At 36.4% G+C, this 9,869-nt stretch overlaps 1 non-coding gene across 1 annotated transcript; it reads left to right on the top strand.

The window, feature by feature from the left end:
• Positions 1–3,661: 3,661 nt before the first annotated feature.
• Positions 3,662–3,747, top strand: trnas-cga (transfer RNA serine (anticodon CGA)). Its single transcript has one exon. It is a non-coding gene; the product is annotated as a tRNA-Ser (tRNA).
• The last annotated feature ends 6,122 nt before the right edge of the window (positions 3,748–9,869 follow it).

Here is a 9,869-nt window from a genome sequence, read left to right as displayed (position 1 = left end):
GCAGGTGGTATCATGGGATAGTGGAGAACTACTTGTTATCCACAATGAGCTGAAATTTTGATATTTATATATGTATTCAACATTTATTTTAAGATATGACAATTTTGGAAAAATTGCTTCTAAGGCTACGTATGACACCTTTAAACAACTAAAATAGTAAAATTTCACAGAAGCAAAAAAAAAAACCCTTTCGGGCAATTTTTATTGGTTTGTTTTTATGTAACCATGTCATTTTTAATGGTTGAACTTTGTAGCTTATTTGAGACCCCTTTTCTGTTTCTTTTTGGGCACTGTCAAGGATCTGGCCCCCTACCATATGTCTGCATCTCTGAGCAGAATAGCCTACAACTTGAAATCTACAATTATGGCCTACAGCTCAAAGAAAAAAAAAATTTGAAAAAATTAATTTTAAGTTTGATTACATTACCATTCTTACAGTATAAGTACCAGCTTTATCTTGGTCTAGTTCAGTACAACCGCTTATATATATATATATATATATATATATATATATATATATATATATATATATATATATATATATATATATATATATGACTAAATGTAAATGTAAATATGCAGACTCTGGAAATCCCAGGGAAGTACCCAGATACATAATTGTACACTTTTCATTTGAAGATGACATAAATAAATGTGCCAAAAACGGTCTTTTGGTGAAAAATACTGTTTAAGATGAAAATGAAATTACCATTATAACCACAAGATGGGAGCAGAGGATCACTCATTGCCTGCAGCTGCCATTTGAACTCCCTAGGTTTTTTTTTTCTTTATTTATTTTTATATATTTTTTAAATCTTTTGATTTATTATAAAATACATGTTATAACAAATGTAGTTCTTTATCGCACTTAATATAAAGTATAGCAAGTGCAGGAAGTCACAAATTCACTTGTCATTTAAAAATAAAATAATAATAATAAGGCCAGTAACAGCCTATAATGCTGAACTTTGTAGCTTATTTGAGACCCCTTTTCTGTTTCTTTTTGGGCACTGTCAAGGATCTGGCCCCCTACCATATGTCTGCATCTCTGAGCAGAATAGCCTACAACTTGAAATCTACAATTATGGCCTACAGCTCAAAGAAAAAATTTTTTTGAAAAAATTAATTTTAAGTTTGATTACATTACCATTCTTACAGTATAAGTACCAGCTTTATCTTGGTCTAGTTCAGTACAAAAAAAAAAACAACAGACAGTACTGACAGAAAAAAAGACAAAGGTTTATCTAGGTGTACTGTATGTTGAAGTCTCCAAGCATAACTAGGGGAGTACCATCCTCAGGAAAGGTTGAGAGCAGCACATCTAATTCATCCAAAAAATTACCTAGTGGTACTGGGGGTCGATAGACAACGACAAAATGTATTTTAAGAGAATACATTTTCATTTACATTCTCATTTTCCAACTCCATTCAGCCGATATTCGGGTCTGGTGGTAGCACTTTTAGCTTAGCTTGGCATGGATCATTGAATCTGATTAGACTGTTACCATCTCGCTCAATAATGACCAAAGAGTTTCGATATTTTTCCTATTTTAAACTTGACTCTTCTGTAGTTATATCGTGTACTAAGACCGATGGAAAAATGAAAAGTTGTGATTTTATAGGCTGATATAGCTAGGAACTACTCTCATTCCGGCGTAACAATCAAGGAACTGAAAATAGTCCCAAGCTAGTTTGTGTAGTTGCAGCAATAGCAGAGTTCCTGGGGACTATTTCAGGCACTGCATAATATCGCTGCGCCTGCTGCACCCATGGTACGGCAGCAAAGTTCCTTGATTATTATGCCAGAATGACAGTATAGTATAGCAAAAGTGCAGTGTCCCTTTAAAGAACATATCATTTTATATGCTCTCTTGGCAGGTCTTCCGACCAGTTCTATCAAACCTTTACAATTAATCCAGAACGCGGCAGCAAGATAAATTTTTAATGAGCTGAAAAGAATACACGTCACACCTTTATCAGTTTGCACTGGCTTACAATAGCTGCTTGCATACAATTCAAGACATTGATGTTTTGCCTACAAAACTAGCACTGACTCTGCACCCATTTACCTAAATTTATTACTTCAGACTTATGTGCCCTCTATAAGCTTGCGTTCTGCAAGTGAACGTTGCTTGATTGTGCCATCCCAAAAAAAGCACAAAGTCACTTTTACGGACTTTTAAATTAAATGTTCCCTCCTGGTGGAATGATATATATATTGCACACACTATATATATATATATATATATATATATATATATATATATATATATATATATATATATATATATATATATATATATACAGGGTGCGATTTGTGAAAAAACAGAGGGGGGGGGGTGTTTTGAAACATTTTAAATCATACAAATAAATCATGAGAACATTAACTAGGTGACGTCATGCGCTAATTAGCATATTTATGACGTAGGTGCGTCGTATTGAATTGCCTCCCTATGCTCATACTGCAATTTAATTTAGCCATTTAATTAAATTCTCAATAAAACAGTTTTTATTACTATATTTTAATGTTTCTGTTCAACGGAATGAATATTATAATGACTGAAACGCGGTCAAATAGAGTGTGTAAAATAGAGTTAGAAGCAACAGAATATCTTTTTTTTTTTTTTACTGAAATACTGCTCATCTCTGCACTCGCTGAACACACCAGATGCATAGAGAGAGGCTCGCGCTGGGAAAGAGAGACCTCGCGCTCATGCGGCAGCACCAGAGAGTCCCAGAGACTAAATAATGATTGCCCAAAAAGTCACTAGATTTGTCGCTAGGCGCTAAATCTAGCGACGAAGACGCCAAGTTAGCAACTCCACTGCCCAGCAGACCGGCTTCAACCGTCTTGCAAGTGTTGATAGGCTATCAGATGGCGCCGTGGGCGGGACATTGAGCAAGTCTGCAGAGTGATGAATAAAGAGAGGCTGCGCGGCAGCTATATCAGAGCCAGCCAAAGTAGCGCATTTTAAAATAAAATTGACTTTAATCAAACCACGGAATTCGTGATAAGTTTTGTGAGCCGTCTCGCCACTAGTGTAGTAGCACTGAACACTTTGAGGGGAGGGGGGGGGGGGTAAATAATATATATATATATATATATATATATATAAGACCTCTAACACTAGTTTGCTCTATTCTTCTTCTATTCAATCTGTTTTCTTTTAATTTATTATATTATTTAAAAGCCCTTGCTGAATTATTTAAATACCTATTTAGTGGGAAGTCGTGGCCTATAGTGGTTAGAGAGTTTGACTCCTAACCCTAAGGTTGTGGGTTTGAGTCTAATCATTGCATATAGTAAGTTGTGCTGTGAACATTTTGTTTTTAGTTGCTGTTTCCAGTGTTTAATTTGCAGTGTTTGTAAAAAAAAAAAGGAAAGACACAACTCTTGTGGTGTAATAGTAACACATCCACCCTTTGGGTGGAAGATTCCAGGTGCAAGTCCTGGCAAGAGTTTGTGGTGTGTTTGTCAGATTATTATTATTATTATTATAAATTTTTTTATTAAAAATATAGTCAAAAACCAATCAAACACTTTACTTAAATCCTTTGTGAGTGTTCATGAAGTTTGATGGATAATTGTTTTTCTTTTTCTTGCTTTCCCTCCTTTCTCCTTCTCTTTTCCCTTTCTTTCCCCCTTGTAGCAGTCCCTTTTGCCCTTTTTTTGGCCGAGAGGTTAAGGCATTGGACTCGAAATCCAATGGGGTTTCCCCGCACAGGTTCGAATCCTGTTCGTGACCATATTTATGTACTCACAATTCACTGCTGATTATATATGCTCTATATAATCGTGTATGTGACTAATAAAAATCTTGAATCTTGAAAGGACATTTCATCCTGTGGACGATGGTCAAAAACCTTCCATCTCCAGGCTGTGGGAGACTCCTCAGTGGGTTTGTGGTGAGGGGCAAGGAAAGGGACATGCGTCAATTGAGGCTGTGACTGCATGGGAATGGTGGAATAGGGCTGGACGATTAATCGAAAAGTAATCGAAACCGAAATTCAGAACCTCTAACCAACGTAATTTTCCCATGTCGGTTATTTCGGTTTTTTTAATCCTGTTAATACTTACCCCTTAAAAGCATACCAGCATGTGTGTAGCCACATGACCATGCCCCGTCCAGTCAGTGGCATAAAAGCAAAACACGGAGCTGAACGCCGGTTCAACACATAGTGATGGCGCGTGAGCGGTGAGCCTTGCGTCTTCACTAAACTTTGTCAGTTGTATTTGTTTTATGGTTTGGACATTCAAGTGATTAGATGTATGTATGGGAGGCCGTTTGAGGCGAAACCCATTGAAAACTTGTGATACACACTGAAACACTTGCGATACACACTGAAACACTTGCGATACACACTGAAACCCTTGCGATACACACTGAAACACTTGCGATACACACTGAAACACTTGCGATACACACTGAAACACTTGCGATACACACTGAAACACTTGCGATACACACTGAAACACTTGCGATACACACTGAAACACTTGCGATACACACTGAAACACTTGTGCTTACAAGTGAAACACTATATATCTGTGCAAATATATAAAAACTTTGAAACATTCTCGCGTGTGAGAGAGCATTAACATTTTCAGTGTGTCCGGAAGTCATTTGACTGGAAACGGAAGTTATACTACTTCTTCTTCTTCGGTTTTATGGCGGGTAGCACCAAAGTTAGGTGCATTATTGCCACCTACTGTATTGGAGAACCAGAGTTTACCCTTTCAAAACATGAGAAAAAATAATAATAATATAAAATAAAAATAAAAATTTTCTTTTTTTTACATAAATACAATTAAACCCACTAACTGGAAGTTATAGCTCAAATATTCTCCTCATATATTCTGACTAAATGAACCGAAGGACACGGGAAAGAAAAAAAAAAAAAAAATCAGATTTGGCAATAACACACGAGTGATCACATACGAAAAAGCCTAGTGTAAAGAATAACAACAAAAACCTAATTTTTTAAACAAGTTTGGAAGGAGCCATATACGTGGAGAATATTTGAGCTATAACTTCCTGTTGCAATGAAACGACTTCCGGACACACTGAAAATGTTTATGCTCTCTCACACGCGAGAATGTGCAGTCTTTGTGCAGGCACAACAGTGCGTGGGCGATTACAGGGTATATGCAAAGAGTTTCTATGTAACTGCATGTCTTACATATATTTGCAAAGATATATAGTGATTCACTTGTACGCACAAGTGTTTCAGTGTGTATCGCAAGTGTTTCAGTGAGTATTGCAAGTGTTTCAGTGTGTATCGCAAGGTTTTCAGTGTGTATCGCAAGTGTTTCAGTGTGTATCGCAAGGTTTTCAGTGTGTATCGCAAGGGTTTCAGTGTGTATCGCAAGGGTTTCAGTGTGTATCGCAAGTGTTTCAGTGTGTATCGGAAGGTTTTCAGTGTGTATCGCAAGTGTTTCAGTGTGTATCGCAAGGTTTTCAGTGTGTATCGCAAGTGTTTCAGTGTGTATCGCAAGTGTTTCAGTGTGTATCGCAAGGTTTTCAGTGTGTATCGCAAGTGTTTCAGTGTGTATCGCAAGGTTTTCAGTGTGTATCGCAAGTGTTTCAGTGTGTATCGCAAGGGTTTCAGTGTGTATCGCAAGTGTTTCAGTGTGTATCGCAAGGTTTTCAGCAGAGGTGGAAAGAGTACAAAAATATTCTACTCAAGTAAAAGTACCATTACATTAATGAAATTTTACTTAAGTACAAGTAAAAGTACCAGTCTAAAAATCTACTCAAGTAAAAGTAAAAAGTAGCTCATTTAAACTTTACTCAGAGTAAAAATTACTTAGTTACATTTTAACAGTGGGAGGGAGTCGAAATGGGACAGGCCAAGAGTGTCAAACTCAGTTCCTGGAGGGCCACAGTCCTGCACAGTTTAGATATAACCATAATTAAACACACCTGATCCAGCTAATCTAATCATTTAGGTTTATTTGAAAACTACATGATATGTGTGCTGGAGCAGGGTTAGAACTAAACTCTGCAGGGCTACGGCCCTCCAGGAACTGAGTTTGACCCCTGGGATAGGTCTATTAATCTCAAACTAGTTGTTTTTAATTAAAGGAATCAGTTATTTAGAATAATAAAACATTTGGGCTGTTACCAGGCAAATCAGTATCAACAAACTCATCTTTTAATGCAGAGGAAATGAAGAAGATTCATTGGAAGTGGCATTTAGATGTATTACACTGTTTAGTGCAGGACAAGAATGCATTTAACCTGCAGGTACAAATGCATGAATAATGTTTTGATATACAAGACATAAAATGTTGAATACTCATTTGAAATGATAAGAAATTAATTATTTAAAAAAATCAAAAGACACTTTAAATGTGAAATTAAAATGGCCAGTATGTGTCAGCAAGTCACTGTTAATAAGTGAGTCATTGCGATTGAACCGAATCATTTAAACGGTTGATTCATTCCGGAAGGAAACACTGTCACGTTGCTCAGAGACGCAAAACTGTGCTTTGGTGGCTGTGTTTGGAATTATTTTCTGTTGTAGAAATAGAGCTAAAAAAGGCAATATGGTTTCTAAAACGCAAGTCTCTTAATTAACTTGTTTACTGAACTGATTTAATATATGAAATTATATAAGTATGTGAATTTTCTGCCCCTATATCTTCAATTTTGTGATCATTCTAAATGCATTTTAGGAGACTGAATCACACAGTTAAAGAACGCACTATAAATGCGCGCGCACATCATTAAAACAAAAATAGCACACTCCTCACCACGGTCTTTTTAGCTAATTTGTGCAAAACCTCTTGCTAAAATGTCAAAGCTTCATTTTAACCACCAATGCAACGATGCAATTATTTAGCTTACCTCTACATTCTTGCGAATGGTTGATGTCTTGTCGAGATTTTATAAGCTGCTAGTTTGGTCTTCCTAGGCAAGTACAGCTTACACTGCATAATAGAGCATACATATGGCCAGGGGTTCACTTCATTTCCTTCGAGTTCAACTTCAGAATATGACGGGGTTTCGTTTTCAGCGGTGTCTGCACCACTAACGCCTGTTTTGTCCGTCTGCATCTTTCTTGTGATTTTAGCGCCAGTTTGCCCTCCCCATAATTTACTGACGTAGTTTCCAGGGAGCGATTTTTTTTTTTCTTAATTTTTTTTTACTCAGTAATTAATGTGTTTTAAAATGTAGCGAAGTACAATACTTCAAACAAAATATACTTAAGTAAAAGTAAAATTACAGATTTAAAAAATTACTTTAAAAAGTATTAGTACACAAAAAAGCTACTCAATTACAGTAACGCGAGTAAATGTAATTCGTTACTTTCCACCTCTGGTTTTCAGTGTGTATCGCAAGTGTTTCAGTGTGTATCGCAAGGTTTTCAGTGTGTATCGCAAGTGTTTCAGTGTGTATCGCAAGTGTTTCAGTGTGTATCGCAAGGTTTTCAATGTGTATCGCAAGTGTTTCAGTGTGTATCGCAAGGTTTTCAGTGTGTATCGCAAGTGTTTCAGTGTGTATCGCAAGTGTTTCAGTGTGTATCGCAAGGTTTTCAGTGTGTATCGCAAGTGATTCACTTGTACGCAAAAGTGTTTCAGTGTGTATCACAAGTTTTCAATGAGTTTCGCCTCAAACGGCCTCCCATAAGGGACGTCTTTTATTACCCTTGCACTCGTGGGTTCCGTTTTTTTTTTTCAAAAACATATCTTGTGACTTTATGGTGGGTTTTCCCCATCCTACTGCCTCTCATGTTTAAATGAAAAATGTACTCTGTGTTATTGGCTTTCACCCCTTTGAATTAAATTATGCATGCACACATGTTGCTGTTTTGTTTATAGTTCTTTAAGCTACTTAATTATAATTGGTTTATAAACATTATTTTAAATATTATGCACTTTTTTCACCGTCATATTTTCTTATGCATTAGTAATATTTTGCCCAATGCGCCCTCTTGTGGCCTCAGAAGAGAAGCCATAAGCTTTTCTTCACCCTAACTAAAAATATGCATTATAAATTCGAATATAATTCGAATTTGGATAATATTTAATTGCAAATTCGAATTTAGTTTTTCAGCCATTTTGACAGCCCTAGTTCGCACAGCTGCATTGTGGCACGAACACTCATATAAACAGTAGCTGTGAAGATCGCTCGCACAGAGGAACCCAGAAACTAGTTGTCAGTGCTGTCCTGTGATTTATCACTAAAGTAGCTAAAATCTCAAAACTTATTATAGCATTTTTTTCTACTTTTGAAGGAACTAGGCTATTTGCAAACCACAGCTTCACAATAATATAGAGACGGTATGACTAATTCACACACACAATCACTCGTACTGGTACTGTGCTAATTTATATTTATCTGATCTTTATTTATCTCTTATACCGAGCAATAATCTGTAAGAAATTTTACAAACATAGATAAAATAACTGCTGATAGTGTGCTATAATTGTCAAATCGCTCTTTCAATAGGAAAAAATATCTCACCTTTAATAGTCAATCATATTTACAGTACAAACCTTGTCAGTCAACTATGAGGGCAAAAAAACGAAACAGAAACAAAATAATCGTTCATTAATCGTAATCAAGGTAAAATGTTCAATTAATCGAGGTTTTGATTTTAGGCCATAATCGTCCAGCCCTATGGTGGAATGCCACATTGTCCTATGTGATCACTAGGGGTGTCCCCGACTAAGGATTTTCGTAGTCGAATCGAATAGTCGAATCTTGCTGATATTCGACTGATAGTCGAATCATATGTTTGGGGGCAAAATACATTGAGTCAAGTCAGACATTCACCAGCCATAATTACTGATGTTAACACAGGGAAAATGTGTAACAAATGCCTCACAGATACAAACGGGTAAAATAATGTTTTTATGTTTTGATTAAAAGATAGTTAACACTAAACGTCAGCGAAACCCTAACAATTCACAATTGTTACAATAGTGCTCTCATTATAAAGTTAGCCTATATGACAGAAGTTATTAATGTTCTGCATTTTTTTTTTGGAGCTGCGCGCGCTGAAGATGAGTGACGCATTTGATAGCAAGTTTTTAATCAATAGGATTAAACTCATAATTTAATGTAGAATACGCTTCCTTATTTAGACAACATAACATTAATATTAAGACTTATATGCTATTTGCAAAAAGAGCCCGAATGCAAATGAATATGTCTGCGCATCTCTGAATGACCAAACACATTTTATATCAGGTAAATAATATATCCACGATATATATACACCTGCTGAAATGTTTTGAAATCACTTGTACCCTACCTGTTCGAAAAAATCCATTCTCTGCCTGTGTCAGTTTGAGACTTGTTAAAGTTTTAAATCCCTGCTGCCAAGACGCTCCTCTAGGTCACGGATTATGGGAAGCGAAATCATAGCCTAAATCTCTGGTTGGATTTATTCACGCACTTTAAAATATTAATTTGAAGCTTTTTATTTTCAAATTCTTATTCATCATAATAGGCTGCATATTAACTTATTGGAAGAAAACCGCAAGTTTTTTGTGAAATCAGACATTTGAGCTCCTCAATATAGTCAGAATGGCATAATCAATAACACCCGCGAATATTCGACTGTGAGATTGGTAGTCGAATCAGGCTCCTCGAATCGAAGCATCGAATCATCGACTATTCGGGGTCACCCGATCACATATATTGACAAATGGCCTCCCACATGTCCCCTTTCTATCTCTGGCACCAGTCTTTCATGTAGGTGTTCTGAAAACAGGAGAAGGCAGTCGGTGTTGTTGGGACCAATCTCACATTTATGCAGAAGTGAACTTTCACTCACAAGATCAGCCCAAAGTGTTGGTCTTTTGCTGTAACAATGGAATAAAATACAGGAAATTTCAATTCACAATGTGGAATGCA

This window comes from Carassius carassius, chromosome 10 (genome assembly GCF_963082965.1).
Source record: "Carassius carassius chromosome 10, fCarCar2.1, whole genome shotgun sequence".
In the NCBI taxonomy this organism is placed as follows: Eukaryota; Metazoa; Chordata; class Actinopteri; order Cypriniformes; family Cyprinidae; genus Carassius; species Carassius carassius.
Note: the sequence above shows the minus strand (reverse complement) of the source record. Positions and strands in the feature narration are given on the sequence as shown.